The 22,089-nt window shown below is 42.6% G+C and overlaps 1 long non-coding RNA gene across 2 annotated transcripts in view; it reads right to left on the reverse strand.

The window, feature by feature from the left end:
- Nucleotides 1–1,420: 1,420 nt before the first annotated feature.
- LOC141569384 (uncharacterized) overlaps nucleotides 1,421–22,089 on the reverse strand; it is a 37,918-nt gene continuing 17,249 nt past the window's right edge. For both annotated transcript variants that reach the window (XR_012492980.1, XR_012492981.1), the window contains one exon: nucleotides 1,421–2,108. This is a non-coding gene — a long non-coding RNA (uncharacterized LOC141569384). The remainder of the gene's footprint in view (nucleotides 2,109–22,089) is intronic.

The raw sequence follows: 22,089 nt of genomic DNA on the forward strand, positions 1-22,089 counted from the left end.
ATCCTACCTCTTATCTTTCTCCCTATTATCCAGCAATAACAGCAACCTCTTCTATTGTCTCAGAATCCACAAGTTCAAACTGGCATCTCTATCTCCTGTGACCATCAGATAACCGGATGTGACTGCCTCTGCTTTTCTTTCCAGAGAAACTACAGGTTAATTTTGTTCCAAAGTAATAGAGGAGAAAAGTGGGGGTAGGGGGGAGAGGACAGTTGTCATCACCTACTCTCAGGCAATTTTAGCACCCCCACTCCTTCGGTCCCCCTCCCTTCCATCCAAGTCAAACAAAGCCAAACATTTCATCCTGAGCTGTCCCTTTCCCCTGCACTATATAAAGCTAGCTACAGATGGCATGCATGGATTGGTGCTTCAAAACTCCCCAGTGCCCACTCCCTTCCATCAAGCTGGTTCCTAAATCTGTGGATGCAGCAGACTTCAGAAGAGGAAGCGGCGTGATCACGCAGCATGAGCTTTGGCACAATGGAGTCTTGGCCGTGCCAGGGTCGTGATGCCCGAGTCTCACCCGCTCTGATGCAGCACGTGGAATGGCATCTGGTTGCCCCACTGCCCACATGATGCAAACCTGTCTCTGAAAGCCAAGTTCCTCTCTTTATTGCACCCTAGGTAGTAGGTAAAGAAATTCATGATAAAATAGGGAGAAAGGAAAAAAGGAAAGTCATCAGTAGGAAAGTAGTTGAGGGGCTTATAGAAAACACAACCTGACATACCTCTTTCTCTGCTTGTTAATGTTTTTGCATACAGCTTCCTGAGGGGGGTCTTGGGTAAGGCCAGCCACGGAAGAGGAATAAAGGGTTTGGAGGGCTTTTCTCCCTTGCCAGCTTTTGTACTGTTCCCAGTAATCCTGCCCCCGTCATCCTAGATCCATCCCAAAGCACTTCACCATAATAACACTCATTTGTTGATATTTGTTATGTTCCGAGCATTGTATAGAATGTTTCATACTCATTTTCTCATTTACTCTTCCAGCAACACTGGAGACTGGTATTATCACAACCCCCTCTTTTTCAGAAGAGAAAACAGAGATGTTAAACACGTTGCCCAGATAACACAGCTCTTAAGTTGCAGAGTAAGATTCAAATCCAGGTCTAGCATTTCAGAGCCTTCCTCCCTAAATGGTCTTGTCAACCTCAACTAGCTGTCATAACAGAGCTTTGATTTTTTTTTTTTTTTTTTTTTTTTGAAGCACTACCTGAAGCTCTCTGTCTCTGAGATATTTACATTTTAATAGCCTGTCTCTTAATGAGGCTTCAATGAGCAAAGAAATGAATTGCTTGTGATGCTATTTGGGGCACCGTAATAGGTGACAGAGGAAATACACGAGGTCAAGGGTGTCTCAAATAACAGTGTGTAGACTGTTGTCTATCTCAACTCCATATAATGAAACCAGGATCCTCTGAAGGAAGGTTGAAGCTACTGCTTTGCATTTATTTCAATAGAAACTATGCTTATTAGGAGTTATAATCAAGAGAAAATTTGTTTGCACATAGGAAAGGCTTCTTAGTGAGGGAGCCTGTGGAAGTTTTGTAGATGACTGCAACACACATACATGCACACACACTCAGCTCTCACTCCCCAGCCTGGTAGGGAGTCAGTTCTACCTGGTCACAGAGAGATGGACAAGGTGATTTCCCAGGAAACTGGCATTACTGCCTTTAAAACGACATTAGATAAACAAAGCAAGAGGCTTCCAACGCATGCTTTGAAAAGAAAAATATTTCCCCAGACTTGAGTCAAGAATGAGTAGCCTAGCCAGTAACATTTGGGAATTTAATTGCCACCTCCCTCCAGGCTGCCAGATCTCTCAACCCAAGCTGACTGTCTGTCCTCCTGGACCAACCCTTATAGGAAATCATTTTCTGACAGGCTACCAAACACAACTTGAAAGCAAGCAGCAGACCAAAGGCCTTTATGTGTCTTTGTCTCTTCCCTCCTGCTGTGTAGAAACAGATCATCTCCAGTGGAAGAAGACACAGGTGGTGGTGACCTGCTCCATTCCTGGAACCGGCAGAGTCTGGATGCCAGTTCCCTCCTCGGGTGCTCCCTCCTCCTTCCTCTCTCCTCCCAGAGTGCGCCCGTGGCTACTCTACCTGAAAGACAGAGGAGAGAAAGAAGGGAATGGCTGCAAGAGGACAACTCATGTAACATTCCATCAATCGAGGAGCCTCCATATGCAAATCTATAATGAGAAGAAATTTAAATAAGGCTTCAACACATTTACTCCAGAGATATGAATGCAGGTGAGCTAGATGAATATGGGTTTAGCTATCCCAGGGTTGCCTTTCTACGCTCTTTTCATCATTTTAGCACAAGCAGAAGCCCCGGATATTCTGGTTCCATCCTATCAACAAAGATATATGTCTTCTGACAAATGTTTTTATAATTAGCTATTAGTCACCCAATGTATGTTTTTGTCGTAGGGGCATTTGTACTTAAGAAGGGATGCTCCAACTGGTCAGCGCTTAACCTCAAAGTAAAAGCTGAAGTCCCTACAAGCCCTTCACAACTTACTTCCACCCACCCCACCCCACCCCCACCTCTCTGACCTTATTTCTTACTGATTGTCCCCTTAGTTGCCCACTGACTCCCTTTAGGCCAAAATGGTCTCTTTGCTGTATCTCCCATTTTAGTCTTTGCCCTGGATATTCCTTTTAACTAGAATAATATTTCCCCAAGAATATTGGTTTACTCTCTTACTACATCAAGTCTTTGCTCAAACACCACCTTTCAAAGAGCTTTCCCCCTTCCCTAAGCATCCTAATATAGATTCTACCTGCCCCTGCACCACTCCCCAAACCCCTGGTCTCCCAAACCACCTTTCCCCTGTACTATTTTTTTCCATAGCACTTGTCATTTTATAACATCCTGCATACTTTCACTGTTTATTACGTTTATTGTTTAGTTTCCTTTATCTCATAACTAGAATGGAAATTGTATGAAAGCAAGGATTTTTGAGCTTTGTCAGCACCAATGTATTCCAAATGTCTAGGATAATGCCGTCCACATAATAGATGCTCAAGAAATGTGTTGGGATGAATGCTGAGTGAAAGGAATACACATCTAACGGAGTAGTTTCAAACACTCTAGAACTGGATATCCACCTGTATCTGTATCCCAAGTGTCGGGGCCACCCTGACACATGCAGAAACTCCAAAAAACAGCAAGCCTCCATGCTTCTTGTATTTCTCACAGCACTGATACTTAGCCCCCTTAGATCGATTTTCCTTTACACAATTCGCACTCTGCACCTAAATTTGAAGTGAATCGTTCCACCTTTTAACCTCCTGGTTCATTTCCCACTGTGGATTTAAGGTGCCCACAACCCCTCAATTTGCTTCTTTTCTTGCATGCAATTCAGGCTCTTCTCCCCACTCTGGCTCCAGTCTCCTGGGGCTGCCTGCCACCTGGTTCTGCTTGGATGCTGGGCTCCTCTGCCTGGCAACAGCCCCCACAGGCAACCTGCTTCACTCAGAGACATCCTTCTAGGGAAACGTGAACCTTAGGAGGAGGTAACACTCTTGAATGTATCTTCACTCACTGTTATGAATAGCATCAGAACACATTTAAATCAATAGCAAGAAGCTCTCAACTCCATCAGAAAATAAGTTTAATGAAGAGTAGGATGCACAATTATGCCTGTCTGTGTCCGGAATGTCAGAACAAACTTCGCATTTATACATCAATATGGCACAAGCAAAACATGTAAAAACCTGAAGCCACAATGATGACAAACTGTCCCCAAACTGCACATGTGTTTTTACAGAAAATTTCTCCTGGTCTAACTCTTTCTGACAGCAAAAATCAAATGATACTTTACTTTTCAACGGCTACTCAATCTCAAAGCTGGGCAGCCATTTTTTAAACTGTCAACAGCCAACTTTATAGCATGGAAACTCTGAGCACTCCAGACCGAGGTGAGGCTGATGTGTATGTGTGGTGCTGTCCACAAGTTCATTACGTCCGTGAAATTTCATTCTGCATTAATCACTAACTCCTCCCAATGGAACCTGCCATTCCTCACTCTGCAGAACCTACCTGTCTTAAAGTTCATAGCTGTATTTTCTGCCTTCCCTTCCCACAATACAAAAATAATACCTACCATGTGTGTACCACTTTAGAGATTTCAGGCTATATTTACAACCATACCCTAAATTGACCCCCACATCAACGCAGTCGAGTGGGTATTATTGTCCACATGGTACAAAAGTAGTGCCTGAAGTTCTGGAAATATAAAGGGCTGTGCAAGGCTGACAGCTGGGACATGGTCGAACTCAAGCCCTTGCTTTCACAGCCGGGGCTCAGCCTCTTCATTGCTGCTGCCTGACTCAGTCGCTCAGCACTCAGTGCCCTTCAGCTCCCACTTAACTCTTCTGCAGATGAACTCTTTTCATGCTGCCAACATACTCTTCCTCATCCTGACTGCATATCAGTGCTGTCCATTTGTGAACAAGCAACGTATGTGTTTCAGGTTCAGACACCAAACATATGTTCTCTGTTCCTCCTTTGTGCCCTTGAGACACACCTTGACCATTGCACTTATTATATTGTTTTGCAATTACTCACTTGTGTACCTGTCCCCTCCAAGACAGGGAAGACCTTTGCCACCTCTGTGATCTATGTGGGTGCCTGGAACTCGGTCTGTGTGCAGATATCTTTGGGGATCTTCAATGCCAAGTACTCAAGTAGACGTTGAGCAGGTGAACCCCAGGTGAGCACTGACACGGCTCTCTCAGCCCTGGGTGAGGGGACCAATAGGCTTGTCTGTGTAGAGCCTTCAGCCTAACAGCAGCTCCCCATGTGAATTAGGTCAAGCAAACATGGCACGTCTCCTGTCCTTTGTGACACATATTCTCCATCTTCTCTGAAAGCCCCAAAAGAAAATGAATTACTAACATGCAGTCATTTTCATGGCAAATTATGGTACTGACCAAACCATGGGGATGGGTTTGCACTGAGCTATGCCCGGTTCCTTTGTCCAGTCCAAATGGTAATATGCGTTAGCTAGTTGGGGGCCACTAGTAACACATGTAAGAGCATTTAAGTGGAAACAAGCAAACGCTAATGGTTAAAGACAAGATGGGTGGTGCGGTGGCCAATCCTCCTCTTTGAAGAGAAAGGAGTGCAGTGATTATTACCTAGCTCATTACATTCATATTCTCCTCCAGCCTGAAATCTCCGCATTAGTAAACTTGGGTGGAGCTGGGGCTGAAACTGTGAAGTCAGTAGGAGTAAGGCTTTGTTGTTCTGGATTCTGGGTTATCAGGGACTAGAGCATGTTTCCATGGCAAAGTAAATAATCTGAGAGTTACAAGAAAGATATTTATTTAAACATAAAAAATTGGACATATGGTTTGACAAGTATGAGTGTATTTTGGAAAATATAAGGAACAAAAAATTTAAAACTGGAGCTGTTCTTAAAAAACATTCGGCATGTGGTCACCTTTACACAGTGCCCTCACGGAAGGGGAATACAGTACGTACCATCCAGAATAAGCCAATTAACACAAATCACTAATTACAATTATGGGTAACCTATGGTATATGCACAAGAAGAGTTCATCAGCCCTGCTCAGCTGAGCCTCTTCCACGACTTTCAGCAGCTAAGCTGCTCATTGGGAAATGTCAGCATCCTACAAGTAAGAGCCTGCGTCCCTGCATGTCAGGAGGTAACAAACCTCTGGCCAGTGCAGCCCGGGGAGCAGACTCAGAGGCTAATCAAGGTAAAGGGAGCATTACATACTGTCCTCCCAGAGAGCTTACCCTGAGGGATCATTCATCTCTTTTTTGTGCAATTTAGACCAGGATAAAGTGACAGTTTTCCTTACTACCAAAGAATTGCTTTATTTTCATCTGCAAAGTGCGTAGTTGGTCTTGGTCACCCCAATACACATATACACAGACCTCCATCACAATCAATCTCTCTCTCACACACACACACACACACACACACACACACACACACACACTGAGCAGGCTCCATTTGGTTGTAGCTCCTAGGAGGCATGCAAAATGGAGCCAAATTTGCATAGTATGCCAGACAAGCCCTCCAGCCCCTGAAACTTCACACCTGTCTCCTGCCAGGACCCAAAGTGCCATCTGCTTCTCTGGGAAAGCCAGACACAAGGCCCCTCCGTAGGCCTTTGGTAGATGATGAGGAAATCTGGCACAGGGAGCCTTAATTGCTCAAAAATAACTCCATGGTACATAACATACAGTTACATGAAGATCCGAAGAAAAAGCCTTGGCAGTCTTTTTACAAACATGCAGGATGATGGTTGGGGCATGCAAAAGGGAAACTATTTAAGGACTCAACCTAGTCCCAAATTATTTCCAGTGCCAAGAACTCGACACATGAGGAGTTCCGTGTGTGGTTGCAAGTCCCACATAAAAGGACTGTGAGGCACCCCGGCAGGGTCATATTTTTCATCTGCTCCACTCCGAATTTGAGTGGCTCTTCTAAAAATTTTTCTACCCCCTCACAATAAATAATTTTATTCTTTAATGCTACTTTTAAAATACAGTTCTGTCTCCAGTTATAAGAGCAAAGCAGAGAAAAATTCCCTCTGCCAGGTCCGTGTAGCAGTGTCTGAGCAGAGACCAGCCCCACATAAAACAGGGAGGGCTGAGAGAAGTACATAGGTCGGCTTTCAGCGTGATTTAAGCACAGGACTGGCTTGAGGCAAGAGGAGAGACCAGGACAGTTTGTCGACAGTGGCACTACTGACATTTGGAGCTGGCTGCTTCTGTGTTTTGGTGACTTGTCCTGTACATGGTAGGATGTTTAGCAGCCCCCCTGGCCTTACCCACTAGATGCCAGTAGCACCCCCTCCCCCAGGGTGACAACCAAAAATATCTCCAGACATTGTTAAATGTCCCCTGGGAGCAAAATCACCCTTTTTGAGAACTACTGGACTACATGATCTCTTGAAGTCTCCTCAAAGCCCACTATTGGGGTATGTGGGTGGCAGAGAGGGTTCTGACCTCATAGCTATTATCATAGAAGATATTGGTTATTTATGAAAAACTAGTTTTTCGGGGACAAGAACCATTTGCATTGGAGCACTACTGTCTCTCCAGCCCGTGGTCCGGTGCCTGGCACAAGTCTTAAAGAAATGAATCAATGACTATATGAATGGCAGGTTGGATCCTTCTCTCCTTTCCAATCTTATGCTCCCTGTGCCAAATGTGGTGTCTTTGTGTTGGTGGTGGGGGCGGGGGAGATATCTTCACAAAACTAATAAAATAAATGACTAAATAAATGGAACCTCTTGTCTAAAGAACACAGAGATAAGATAAATCATTTTGAGTCCTGGGAAAATTATCTCCACCATCCTGCCCTGGTTTCTCCATTCAGCCAGAAAACACTTTAATTTATCTTGTGAAATTTTTCATACCCTAGACTCACATCAAGTATTTATTTCTTCTTCTCCTTCTCCTTCTCTTTCTCTTTCTTCTTCTTTTAATATTCTCTCTACAAACGTGGGTTGGTTTTCCACTCATTGGAATGAAAGCTCCATTAGCCTCAGTGCACGAAAGGCTTGTGAGATTGGCCTGGATTCAGGGCCGGCAGGAGGATAAAGAAACCTGACACTCATTCTTCACGTAATTAGAGTTGGTAAAATAAACTGTGTGCATTTCATTAAGGGAATGGATCCATCAAGCCCAGGACAGAGCAGAAATCCCATGCTCACAGCACCAGCCTTTTGTCTTGAATTAACCCCCAGCTGATTAAAAAAAATGTTCCCGTGGAGTCACTGGGGAACATTCCTGAACCCCTTCCTCCTCTTAGTCTCTGAGTCCACATGGTTCCTCAGTTGGCTCAAACCCAGCAAACGCCACAGTTGCCTTCTTACACATGACACATGTTATCTGACTCCCCCCAAAGTCCCATACAGGATGCTTCCCTCCCTCAGTAACAAGATGCCATTTGAAAACACATATCCAGGAACCACCCTTGGCCAAGAGAGTTTTGCTTTTCCATGCTTGTCAGTAGCCAGGATGGGAGTTGTGCTGAGAAATCCCCCCTTTGACCAGCCCCGTGACAAGCAGCAACAGGAATTAGACCTTTGATTGGGAATCAGCAGAATAATCTGTAATGATAAAATAAGTTCTCTTTGAAAAGTAAACAGTCCTTTCCTAAATTCAAATTATGATTCTTAGCTATGGTAGTACCCTCTTCTAAAAATCTGATCCAAGCAAATCCAACCCAGCTTTCAAAAATTCATAAGGGTCTTTGAACTTCCATTCTACATCCTTGGGTGACGTGGTGCTGCAGTCATCGCTCTGAGTAGTCTCTATTTCTGTCACTAGCTTTCACCCTGACTTCACTTTGGCTGACTTAAAATCAGTATCAATTTCCTCTAATGGTCCCCTCCCCGCTCCTGACTTAGTAGATATCCATATGTATTTATATAGATAGGTAGATAGATGATAGATAGATAGATAGATAGATAGATAGATAGATAGATAGATAGATAGATAGATAGATAGATAGACAGGCAGATAGATCATATATGTCTATAAAAGGAAGGTAGGTGGGGAAATACAATAAGCTTAGAGAACACACAGGCCAGCTGTCCACTGACCAATGGAAGAATGTCTCAAGCAAGAAGCAAGAAAGGCACCGGAAGAATAGCACAGGACTGCTAGGAAGTAAAGACACTCTTCAAAACGACAGGCTGAGGAAGAGGTTGCAGAAGTAGGAGCTCTTTCCCCCAGAGATGCCAGAGAGCAGTCTGGCAGTTCCCCTCAGTGAGTGCTTGCAAGGTGCTGACTGGCGCTGCACAGTTGTGCCCAATCATGGCAGAGTGGGGATAAACAACCAAGGCTACAGTATCAGCTAATGAGGGGACTTCCCTGATGACAATGACTGTGAAACACAGTTTTCACCGTATCTCGGGGTCTTCACGATTAGGAGAGGCAATTGTGTCTCCAGGGAAAACAATGCTGAGCTAGCCTGGATGAATTCTTAGGAGCATTTTTAACTCTAGAAAACTATGAAAATCGAGGGGCTATACCCAGGACAGAATGGAGCACCAGAGCAGCCTTGGGATGGGGGTGGGTGGTGCCAGCAGGAGCCTGGCTCTACCCAGGGGCTCAGCTCTTCAAACTAGCCTGGGTCTCCTTTGGCTTAAGCATGTTCTGAGTGGCTGGTACATTTCCCCACAATTCGGGTGGGAATATTATGTTGTGTTTTTCTGTTTCATCTTCTCATGTCTCATTGATAGTTAGGTGTGTGTGTGTGTGTGTGTGTGCATGTGTGTGTGTGTGCACGAATGTGCACATACACACACACACGCACACACAGAGGCATTTCCTTGGCCATTTACCCCATGGGAAGGTTTCCAGAGGTATTTCCATGAGTACAGAAGCCTCAGCAGAGGCAGGGAGCAGACAGAGATGGCTCTGGGGAGAGGGAGGGCGTCTGTTCATGCCTGTGCCTTCTCTTCTCCATGAACTCAGCTACTTGGCATCCATGACGTCTCCCCCTTTAAGCTCACTGGAGAGTTTAGGGCAGCTCGTCTTCCCTGATGTTCTTTACACACCCTCCCTCTCTCCCTCCAGCCGCCTTCTGGGCCCTGCTCTCCTTCTCCCTTCTGGTTTCTTCAGTTGCAGTGAGTTTATTGGCATGACGAATGTTGCCAAAGCCAATAGCACCGCGTCTCAGTGTCTGGGGATGGATTTCACAGTGGGAAGGGGATGACCGGGGCCGCGGACCACATTCCCACTGTGGGTTTCTGCTTCAGCCTGAAGTGGTGGCAGGGTGCCAGGGACCTTGTTCACTTGGGTTTCCAGTCTCCACTGAACTTCTCAGCCTTGTCTCCAGACAGGGAGAAAGTTCTTATTAAGGCAGAGGTCATGTCTGGAGCTGCAGGTCGGAGGTGGGGGGGTGGGGGCTTCAAGCTTATGTTTTCAAGGAGCAGTTTATAAACAACCCACTCACAGCACGTACAAACTGCAATGTTAAAACACCAGCCTCCCACTGACACTGCAAATTCTGACTGTGACCCGGGTGACAAAGACAGGCTGCTCTGGCCCAGGCATTCACAGGAGCTGAAAAAGGGTCCTTGATGGGTCTTCTGAACAAGTGTGAATCTCACCAATTTCCATACCCACCCCCCTCCCCAACAGTCTCTCTCTCTCTCTCTCTCTCACACACACACACACACACACACACACACAAACGATTTGGAGATTCTGAGATAGGTACGAGAAAATGGATATTGTTATACCTAGAGCTTCAAACACCCATCTCAAATGAGTTCTAGCTAAGGAAATCTCCTTCCTAATGAACAAGCCTTATAAAGCTTATCAAGCTTCTCTCTCTCTCTCCCCCTTCTTTTCTCTCTTTCCCATTTTCTCAAACACATACACACATACACACACACATACACGCACGTGCACACCTTGTCAGCACAGCAGACATTCCCCTCCAGGGTGCCTCAGCTGATGGAAATTTCTATTTGCAATGAAAATCAACTTTGGAAAACGTCACAGCGAGGGATTTTTTTTTTTTTTCCTGGCTGCCCCAAGATTGATCTGGTCCATAGGATGCCCCAGATCATTGCATTCGGTAATTTCATTCTGCTTATGATCTATTTCTTATACGATCAATATGATAGATGCGAAGCAGAGCAAAGTGGGTTACAGCCCGACACTGGTGAAGTGAGTAGGAGAGGGGAGTGCTGGGCTGCCGCGCTGTGTGTCTCATGAAGCAGAAAAGCAATTCAGTCAGACTAAGGGCTACAGACAAGGCGGTATATTCTCCATGATAAATGCAAATGATGTGCCTACACTTCCCCCAGTACAAATGGGGCGGGGAGAGAGAAAGGGCCTGCTGTCTGGGATCACAGCATTCCCTTAGGAGCCCACAGGAAATTTGCACAAGGCAAGCATTATGGGGGGTGAGAGTAGGGGCACTGGGAGGGAAGAATTAGAGTTTGCTTAAATAATCAGGAGGCTGACGGCAAGCCCCCTCTTCCCGGCCCAGCCATGCCTCTGAGCATTGCCATTTTTAAAGCGCAATACAACAGAAACAAGCCTCCAGCGAGCGGAGAACCGCAGGGAAATATCGGACAGTGCACTGATCCATGAGAAGCCCATCATCTTCTCCGAGCGCAGGGCTCCCTTAGCGGCACGTTTTGGTAGGCAGCGGTCATGTTCACTGTCTGCCTTGCTATTTTGTGCCAGGCTTTTCTGTTTTCCCACGTGAGCCAACATTTCTAGGTGTCCTTGGACAAGGCATTGAATTCTCTGCATCAAAATTTCATTATCTGTTAAAGGGGATCAATTATATGTCTGCTGCTGCTGCTGCTGGGAAGTATCTTTATGAGGAATGGAATAATGGAGAGAACTTCTAAAAATATGTAATGTGCCCCAAGTGTGAGGTACGGGCTGCGGCAGTCATGGTGAAGTCTCTAAAAGGAGAAAGACAGGTCACTGGTCACTGCCCTCTGAGAGTTTACAGATTAATGGGACAGTTGGGTCAAATGCATGAGAAGGGCAGCAAGACAAATTCACAGGGGGAAAAGCGTCCTGAACCCAGAGGTACAAACCCTGAGTTGTAAGCAGGGCTCTGCCACCCCTCATTACATGATTGTACAAGTCCCTTCCCCTCTCTGGGCTTCAGCTTCCCCAACGGAACATGAGACAGTCGGATAATCTCCAAGGCCACCCGGGGCTCTGACTTTTTATAACAAATTGAACACTAATATGGATGAAGATGTTAAAGGGGGATCCGAACTCTCGAAGGACATGGCATAGAGCTAGATCTTCAAACGGGGAAGAGCCTGCTTTGGCACAATGGAAGGGCAGGGACATTCCAGATGTAGAAATCCACCTCTCTGAGCCCCCCAACTGGGAGTGAGCCAGTCCCAATCAAGTATGTTCAACCAGTTCAGGCAGCTGAAACCCAGAGAAGAGTAAGGAGGAAAGTAAAGAGCACGGAAGATCCCTTTGGCTTCTGAGCCCTTGTCCGGGGAGGAGACGGGGAGGAAGGAGTGGACACTGCTGTTGGGCTAGGTGGGCTCTTCACACTGGTGCTGAGAAGAGCCGGACCTGCTGTCCTCTCTCCCTCATGCCCAAAGGACCACAGCCTTTCGGGATATTTCTCCAGAGGAGTGCTCTGTCCCCACAAGGCTGCTGCTTCTTGGGTCCTTTCAGGAAATTAAATTTGAAGTTGCTCAGCTGTGCTAGTGTTTGATCCTTTGCAGACACTTTTCCCCTCCTGCTGCAGAAAGCCTGAGGCTGCCCAGGGAAGGTAGGTGAGGGAGGGAGTGTCGTGGGTGGAGCTGTCATGGTAAGATGGATTCCAGAAACTCTGCATTGGTGATTCTCTGTCCTCCCACACCTCCCTCTGCATGGAAGTCTGGTCTCTGGGGAAGGGCAGACAGAAGGCCCCTTCTATTTTCTCATCCAGCTGGCAGAGGCTGTGATGAGATCTTCATTGGGAAGGTTGATTAAGTGGCCACTGCTCTGAGGACAGGGCTGGGAAACGTAATCCAACTGATAACCAAGCCATTCATGACCCATGTGAAAATGCTCGGGACAACTCACCTGGACATTTTCCATTTTCCTCTGGACACCAGAGGAATTGTGTTCTTAATACATACTGTGTCAACCAAAGGTATATCTTAGATTTTATTAAAGATGACTGTTCATTTGTTCACTTGGTATACTTTCACCCAATGGGAAAGGGAGCTTCAAAGCACTAACGTATTGCATCCCTCCTCCACAGCCGAGATGGTTGAGTACTCTCTAGGGTCATTAGAAGGCCCTCGTGTCTAGACCAGTGTGAGAGGTCTGTGACTTTGGAAAGAGAGGAAGCCTGGGTGGGGGTGGGCCATATGCAACTGTTGAGCTGCATGCAACTGTTTGAAAATTAGAAAAAGAAACAAAATTTTTAAAAATGGGAATTATTTATCTTAGTTGATGCTTTCTCATCATCTCTCCATTAAAATAGCTCAGTAAGTTCAGAAGGGAGGGCAGAGTGGTGTCAAGGCCTGCCCTCTTTGACCTTCACGAAATGAGTGGCCTGGACAGAACACATCAGCTTCCTTATCAGTGACTGGAGATTATCAGCAAAGCAAAAAAAATGTTATGGGCTTGTGTGTTGAGACGCCGGCGCTGGGGTGTTAAATTAATAATATGCAGGTTATGATCCACTGGAGGAGGACACACAAGGCACCCACCCACACAGTCAGCAGGTAGCTCGCTCCCTCAGCATCTGAGCTCCCACTTTGGAGAAGTAAACACCCCAGGGTCATTTTCATTGACGGTGCAGTTCCAATATGCTCACACAAAGGAAGTCACAAGGTTTTTACTCACAGATCCCAGAAATACAGCAGTGAGGGCTGTGCAATGAGCTGGGGGAAGGGCAGTCCTCCATCCCAGGTCACCAGTGACCAGGTGATAGACAGCAGGGTAGCAAGCACCTATTGCTCACAGGTGGTTGGGGTGGAGGTCAGTAACTTTGCGTGGGCTTAACTTTAAGTAGTTATTTTTAAAGGTGCCCTGGGCAAAGCAAAGGGGAAACTTGGTGCAGGAATCCTAAGCTCAGATCCTTATCTAAATGTCCAGACTCTGCATATGAGCAGGGTTGTCATACTGTAAAATGCCTAGGCAGTAACTCAAAATAGTTGTTTTTCTTATCACAGTTTGCCATCCAAAAAGGGAGAAATATTGTTCTTCCCCCACCCTCCCTACATCTGAGTTCACTTTCTATGACTTTACTTTTGTCCTTGGCCTGGAAGAGATTTCTGACTTGCTCTTTGCCAGCAGCCCAGGCTGCTCTTCTTTTGTTGGTAATGAGTTCAATTCACATGAAAAGCCAGAGCCTGCTTCTGAGACATTTGGGCAAGTCTCAGGAAACACTTCTGCCAATGCCACTTGCCCGAGAATTCCTCTCAAGCCCCCAGGTCACTTAGACTTCACTCCTTCCAGACTACTCTCAGTGCTCCAGAATAAGTCAAATACCAAAAACCAATGGGAATATTCCAGTAGGAAGACTTCCAAAATTACCAAAGACTTGAATTACCTTTCCATAACTGGGGAAGTCCACCAAATAGCAGAGAAACGATCTCTTTCTGTTTCCCCTGACTTGCCAATCAAAACACTGTCTACTCCCAATCCAAGGTGTGTCATAAGGTCTGCTCCCAACGAGCTCAACCCCAGTAATTGGAAGCAGCCCTGCCTCGCCTTTGGTCTTGGGTATTTTCATCATTGGATGGTTGGAGCCAAGACGTACATTTTGCCAACGAAAACTTTCCTTTGAAACCTCCATCTTATCCAAACAGAGCTGGAATTGACTTTTGGCAGCTCCAGAGATAGTTCTGAGTTATGAAAAATAGGATATATATGTCAGCCCATCTATGAGATTGCCCCCAATCTAAAAAAAAAAAAGCACCCTTGCACATGAACTCTTTTTTCTTTCCAATAAACTGGCGAAGCCAATGCACCCGTAAAAACTTCAGAACTCAGCTATATGGTCCTTTGAAGCTACCTGTTCAGTTCCTCTGACTGTGACCTCTGAATCCTTCTACTCAGAGAGGCTTTTGAGGCAAAAAAAAACAAAAACAAAAACAACACACACACAAAACAAAACAAAAACAAGGAGTGTTTCAATGAAAGGGAAGACCTGGGGTACAGTGAAATTTTGTTGTATTCTTCATGGGGAGGCGTTCAGTTCTAGCTCTCGCGATGACAGTTTGGGGAAGGTTTGGTCTGACTTGGAGGAACTGTAATGTTGGCAAACAGGGCGTCTGTAGGTGCTGTCTATCTCCTTGAGGAGTGGAACTCTTCATGAAGGGAACTAGGCTAGGCTTATACGCAGAAACTGATGAAAACATTTTTCAAATATTCAAACCAGGTACCTGACCTGGAAAACAGAGGGTATGACATCCCTAGACAGGCTTCTGCAGGGTAAGGGAGACAGGGTCCTTCTCAAGGAATCCCGGGCTCTATGAATCCCTTGTGCTGTGCAGCCTCATCCTGGGGGACCAATTTCTCTCCGTGTTGCCTTCACAGTTACTGGAGGTGTGGTACTGCCACGTGACACTCTCAGGACAGTCACTTTAGAGGGGAGGAAGATGACTTAGAACCATAGAATCTCATAATTAGACATGAGCTCAAGCCCATTTAGTCAGATCACCCATCTCCTGCTGGAAGGCCTGCATAGCATAGGACACCACCAGTGACGAGACAGTCACAGCCAACAGCACAGCTCCAGATTCAGGACTGCACAGAGCCACATAATCCCAAGTGGCAACCAGATACCAAGGCAGAAAACCAACTTTGCCAGTGTAGGGGGTTGCTGTAACTGGTGGTTAAGACCACGCGTTTAGACTGCCTGGAGTTAGATTTCTTGACTCCTAGGTGACCTTGGGCAACTTACATGACCTGTCTGTGCCTCAGTTTCTCCCCTGTAAAATACAGATAACGATAATACCTACCTCATTCGGTATTTGTGAGATTAAAATGAGTTAATATGAGTAAAGCGCCTAGAATATTGCTATCCCACCAAATCGACCAACTGAGATCCTCCTCATTTTAAAAACTTCATTATAAGTAATATTGTTTATCCACAAAAGCATACATGTCAGTATACTGCACGTCATATATCAACATAACATAATGAATGCCTCACCTGTTTCAACGATGATCAACAGGTGGTCATTTTTGCTTTGTCTTTACTCCACCCACTTCACCACCACCCTGATTATTTTAAAGCAAATCACATTTATCTTTAAATATTTCAGTATGTATCTCTAAAAAGAGGGACTGTCTAAAAACTTTATAACCATAATAGCATCTCACTCCCCCCAAAATATAAAAATAATTTTATAATACCAAATATCATTGCTCTCTCTCTCTCTCTCTCTCTCTCTCTCTCTCTCTCTCTCTTCTCTCTCTCTCTCTCTGTCAGAAATAATATGAAAAAAAGGTCCACACATTTGTCCCCTTTAATTTGTAGGTCCCCCCTTCAATTCTTCTGTTTTACTATTTTTCCCCTTACAACTTTTTAATCATGAGACTGGATCATTTGTTGTAAAATGTTTCTGACAGTCTGCATTTTGCTGATTGCATATAATTTAACATGCTTCTCTGTGTTTCCTGCAAGTTGATACTTAGATCTGCAGGCTTCATTGATTCGGGTTCAATAATTTGACAAGACTCTTTCATGGGTCCTGGTAAGTATTTCTATCAAGAGTTTGACAATGTCTGGTTGGTTCTTTTGTTGTTATGTTGAAATACTGGCAATCATTGCCTCGATTTATTAACTCATTGTCAGATTGCCAAATAAAATGCAGGATGTCCAGTTGCATTTGAATTTCAGATAAGCAACGAATGATTATTTAGTGTAAGTACATCCCAAATATACTTACACTAAGCAATTTTTGTATTTATCTGAAATTTATATTTAGCTGGGGTCCTATTTTTCTATTTGCTAAATCTGGCAACTATAATTAGGAGCTGCAAATGGTAACATTCTAATTCTACGATTCCTTTCTTATTTGTTAGCTGTAACACTTTTATAAAGATACACTTCTCATCTCTTTGACAGCCCTGAAATACAGATCATATATGAAAAGCAGGATAAATGCTTTATTTTTCCTTTTGTTTATCAATTAAAAATAATGAGATATTTCCTTCAATGACCAATAGAGAGGTACCATTCTGAACTCACGGTTGTGAATATATTTGTTGTGAATGTCAGTCCCATACCATTATTATCCTTTCTGGTACTTAAACTCGCTCGTCTCTGGCCAGTGAGAAACTATTCTAGTAGGCTCCTGAGTCCTTTTGACATGAAACTAGTAGTGTTTGATATTTAGTTTGCTTTCTGGTATGATAGGATTTTCCAAGCTCATCTTATATATTTCCTGCATTCCATCTGGAATCAGATATTTATATATATAAATATATATATTTGTTGTTGTTGAGTTCATATATATAAGTAAATAAGTAAATATATATATATAAGTAAATAAGTAAATATATATATATATATATTTATATATGTAAAAATATATATATATTTACTTATTGGGGTGAAAATTGTTAGTAAAATTACATAGATTTCAGGTGTACAATTCTGTATTACATCATCTATAAATCCCATTGTGTGTTCACCACCCAGAGTCAGTTCTCCTTCCATCACCATATATTTGATCCCCCTTACCCTCATCTCCCACCCCCCACCCCCCACCCCCATTACCCTCTGGTAACCACTAAATTATTGTCTGTGTCTATGAGTTTTTGTTTCTCATTTGTTTCTCTTGTTCTTTTGTTGTTTTGGGTTTATATACCACATGTCAGTGAAATCATATGGTTCTCTGCTTTTTCTGTCTGACTTATTTCACTTAGCATTATAATCTCAAGATCCATCCATGTTGTCAGACATGGTCCTATTTCATCTTTTCTTATATAGTATTCCATTGTGTATATATACCACAACTTCTTTATCCATTCATCTATCGAAGGACATTTTGGTTGTTTCCATGTCTTGGCCACCGTAAAAAAAGCTGCAATGAACATTGGAGCACACGTGTCTTTATGGATACATGTTTTCAGATTTTTTGGGTAGATACCCAGGAGAGGGATTGCTGGGTCATATGGTAATTCTATTCGTAATTTTTTGAGGAACCTCCACACTGCCTTCCATAATGGCTGCCACCAGTCTGCATTCCTACCAACAGTGTATGAGGGTTCCTTTTTCTCCACACCCTCTCCAACACTTGCTACTATTTGTCTTGTTGATGATAGCCATTCTGACTGGGGTGAGGTGATATCTCATTGTGGCTTTTATTTGCTTTTCTCTGATGATTAGTGATGTTGAGCATTTTTTCATATGTCTGTTTGCCATTTGTATGTCCTCTTTGGAGAAATGTCTCTTCAGGTCATCTGCCCATTTTTCAATTGGGTTGTTTGTTTTTTCGTTGTTAAGTTTCATGAATTCCTTGTATATTTTGGATATTAGCCTTTATCGGAGGCACTATTTGAAAAAATCTTCTCCCATTCACTTGGTTGCCTCTTTACTTTGTCGATGGTTTCTTTTGCTGTGCAGAAGCTTTTAAGTTTCATATAGTCCCATTCGTTTATTTTAGCTTTTACTTCCATTGCCTTTGGAGTGAAATTCATAAAATGCTCTTTGAACCCAAGGTCCACAAGTTTAGTACCTATGTTTTCTTCTATGCAGTTTATTGTGTCAGGTCTTATGCTTAAGTCTTTAATTTTGGTACATGGTGACAAATAGCAGTCCAGTTTCATTCTTTTGCATGTGGCTATCCAATTCTCCCAGCACCATTTATTGAAGAGGCTGTCTTTTCTCCATTGTATGTTTTTTGCTTCTTTTTCAAAAATTATCTGCCCATATTTATGTGGTTTTATTTCTGGGTTCTCAATTCTATTCCATTGGTCTGTGTCTGTTTTTCTGCCAATACCATGCTGTTTTGATTATTGTAGCCTTGTAGTACAAGCCAAAGTCAGGGAGTGTGATACCTCCAGTATTTTTTCTTTTTTTTTTTTTTTAAGATTGCTTTGGCTATTCAGGGTCTTTTGTGGTTCCAAACAAATCTGATGATTTTTTTGTCCTATTTCTTTAAAAAACTTCATTGGGATTTTGATGGGGATTGCATTAAATCTGTATATTGCTTTGGGTAATATAGCCATTTTAACTATGTTGATTCTTCCAATCCATGAGCATGGAATGTCTTTCCATTTCTTTGTGTCTTCTACAATTTCTTTTTAAAAATGTCTTGTAATTTTCAGCATATAGGTCTTTCACATCCTTGGTTAAGTTTATTCTTAGGTATTTTATTCTTTTTGTTGCAATTGCAAAAGGAGTTGTTTTTTGTGTTTCTTTTTCTGAGATTTCATTGTTAGTATATAGGAGTGCAATGGACTTTGTACGTTGATTTTGTAGCCAGCAACTTTACTGTATTCATTGTTTCTAACAGGTTTTTGGTGAAGTCTTTAGGGTTTTCTATATATAGCATCATGTCATCTGCAAAGAGTGACAATTTAACTTCTTCATTCCCAATTTGGATGCCTTTTATTTCTTTCTCTTGCCTGATTGCTCTGGCGAGTACTTCCAACACTATGTTGAAAAGCAGAGGTGATAGGGGACAGCCCTGTCATGTTCCTGAACGTAGAGCAAAGGGCTTCAGTTTTTCACTATTAATTATGAGATTAGCTGAGGGTTTGTCATACATGGCCTTTATTATGTTAAAGTATATTCCTTCTATACCTATTTTATTAAGTGTTTTAATCATAAATGGATGTTGTATCTTGTCAAATGCTTCTTCTGCATCAATTGATATAATCATATGATTTTTGTCCTTTATTTTGTTTATGTGATGTATCACATTGATGGATTTGCGAATGTTGAACCATCCTTTTGCCCCAGGGATGAACCCCACTTGGTCGTGATGAATAATCTTTTTAATGCATTGTTTTATTTGATTTGCTAGAATTTTGTTTAGGATTTTTGCATCTGTATTCATCAGAGATATTGGTCTGTAGTTTTCTTTTTTGTGTTGTCCTTACCAGGTTTTGGTATCAGGGTAATGTTGGCCTCATAAAATGAGTTAGGGAGTACTGTCTCTTCTTCAATTTTTTGGAAGAGTTTGAGCAGGATTGGTATTAGATCCTCTTTGAAGGTTTGGTAGAATTCACTAGTGAAGCCATCTGGTCCCGGACTTTTGCTTTTGGGAAGGTTTTGGATGACTGATTCAATTTCGTTACTGGTGATGGGTCTGTTTAGATTTTCCAGTTCTTCATGGTTCAGCCTAGGAAGGCTATATGTTTCTAAGAACTTGTCCATTTCTTCTAGGTTATTGAATTTGGTGGCATATAGTCCTTCATAGTATTCTTGGATGATCCTTTGTATTTCTGTGGTGTCCGTGATAACTTCCTCTTTTTCATTTCTGATTTTGTTAATTAGTGTCTTTTCTCTTTTTATCTTAGTGAGTCTAGCCAAGGTTTTGTCAATTTTGTTAATCTTTTCAAAGAACTAGCTCTTTGTCACATTAATTTTTTCTATTTTCTTTTTGTTCTCTATTTCATTTAGTTCTGCTCTGATTTTTGTTATTTCCTTCTTCTGCTGACCTTGGGTTTCATTTGTTCTTCTCTTTCTAGTTCTTTAAGGTGTATCATGAGGTGATTTATTTGGGATTTTTCTTGTTTCTTGAGATAGGCCTGTAATGATATAAATTTCCCTCTTAAAACTGCTTATGCTGCATCCCAAAAATTTTGGTACGATGTATTTTCATTGTCATTTGTTTCTATGTATCTTTTGTTCTCTCCTCTAATTTCTTCTTTGACCCGGTCGTTCTTTAAAAGTATGTTGTTTAATCTCCATGTATTTGTGGTTTTTCCTGCTTTCTTTTTGCTGTTGATATCCAATTTCAAAGCCTTGTGCTCAGAGAATATGCTTGGTATGATTTCAATCTTCTTGAATTTGCTGCGGCTGATTTTATGTCCCAATATATGGTGTATCCTTGAGAATGTTCCATGTACACTAGAAAAAAATATATAGTCTGATGTTTTAGGATGAAGTGCTCTATATATGTCAATTATGTCCATTTCATCTAATGTGTCATTTAGGGCTGCTATTTCGTTATTTATTTTCTGTTTGGATGATCTATCCATAGCTGTCAATGATGTATTTAAGTCCCCTAGTATAATTGTGTTTTGGTCAATTTCTCCCTTTAATTCTGTTAGTAGTTGCTTGGTATATTTTGGTGCTCCCTGATTGGGGGCAAAAATATTGATGACTGTTGTGTCTTCTTGTTGTATAGTCCCCTTTACCATTATGAAATGTCCACCTTTGTATCTTTCACCCTGAAGTCTGTTTCATCTGATATCATTATGGCTACATCTGATTTTCTCTGGATACCATTTGCTTGGAGTGTCAATTTCCACCCTTTCTCTTTGAGTCTATGCTTGTCCTTGTATTTGAGATGTGTCTCTTGGAGACAGCATATGGTTGGGTTTAGTGTTTTGATCCAATCTGCTACTCTGTGCCTTTTTATTTGTGAGTTCAGTCCATTTACATTTAGGATGATTATTGATATGTGAGGATTTCCTGTCATTCTATCTTTAGTTTTCTGGTAAGCCTGTCTCCATTGTTTCTTTGCCTTTTTGTTGTTGTCTATTATTTCTGTGTGGTGGTATTCTATGATGTTTCCCTCTGTTTCTTCTTTTATTACAGTACATATTTGAGTTCTGGATTTTTTTTGAGTGGTTACCCTTAAGTTTATGTAAAAGAAAGTTTGATATTTAGAGTATTCCATTTTCTTCAGCACGCTTCCTTTCTCCATTCCCATATTCCGGTTCAGGCCTTTACTCTCCCCCCTTTTATGTTTTGGTTGCCACAAATTGTCCCTGTTGATGGTGGTCGAATAGCCTCCATTAGTATTTCTTATAGTGCAGGTCGTGTATTAGAAAATTCCCTCAGTTTCTGTATGTCTGGAAAGGTCTTTATTCCTCCTTCATATCTAAAGGATATCTTTGCTGGATATATTATTCTTGGCTCACAATTTCTCTCTTTCAATAGTTTGAATATTTGGTTCCACTGCCTCCTGGCTTGTAGAGTTTCTGCTGAAAAATCTGATGATAATCTAATGGGCTTTCCTTTGTAGGTTTCTGTCTTCTTTTCCCTGGCTGTCTTGAGGATTCTTTCTTTGTCGTTGATTTTAGACAGCTTCAATACAATGTGCCTTGGAGAAGGCCTGTTGGGATTGAGGTAATTAGGTGTTCTATTTGCTTCTTGGATTGCAGGATCCAGTTCTGTCCATAAGTTTGGGAAGTTCTCATCGACAATTTGTTTGAATATACTCTCTGTTCCCTTCTCTCTTTCTTCTCCTTCTTGTATGCCCATTATTTTTATATTGCTCTTTCTGATGGAGTCAGAAAGTTCTTGTAGAGTTCTTTCATTTCTTTTAAGTCTCAAGTCTCTTTCTTCTTCCATCTGTGTAATTTCCAGGTTTCTATCTTCGATGTCACTGATTCTTTCCTCCATCTGGTCAACTCTACTACCTAAGCTGGTTATTTCATTCTTAATTTCTTCTA

Source organism: Rhinolophus sinicus, linkage group LG17 (assembly GCF_036562045.2).
Source record: "Rhinolophus sinicus isolate RSC01 linkage group LG17, ASM3656204v1, whole genome shotgun sequence".
Taxonomy (NCBI): domain Eukaryota; kingdom Metazoa; phylum Chordata; class Mammalia; order Chiroptera; family Rhinolophidae; genus Rhinolophus; species Rhinolophus sinicus.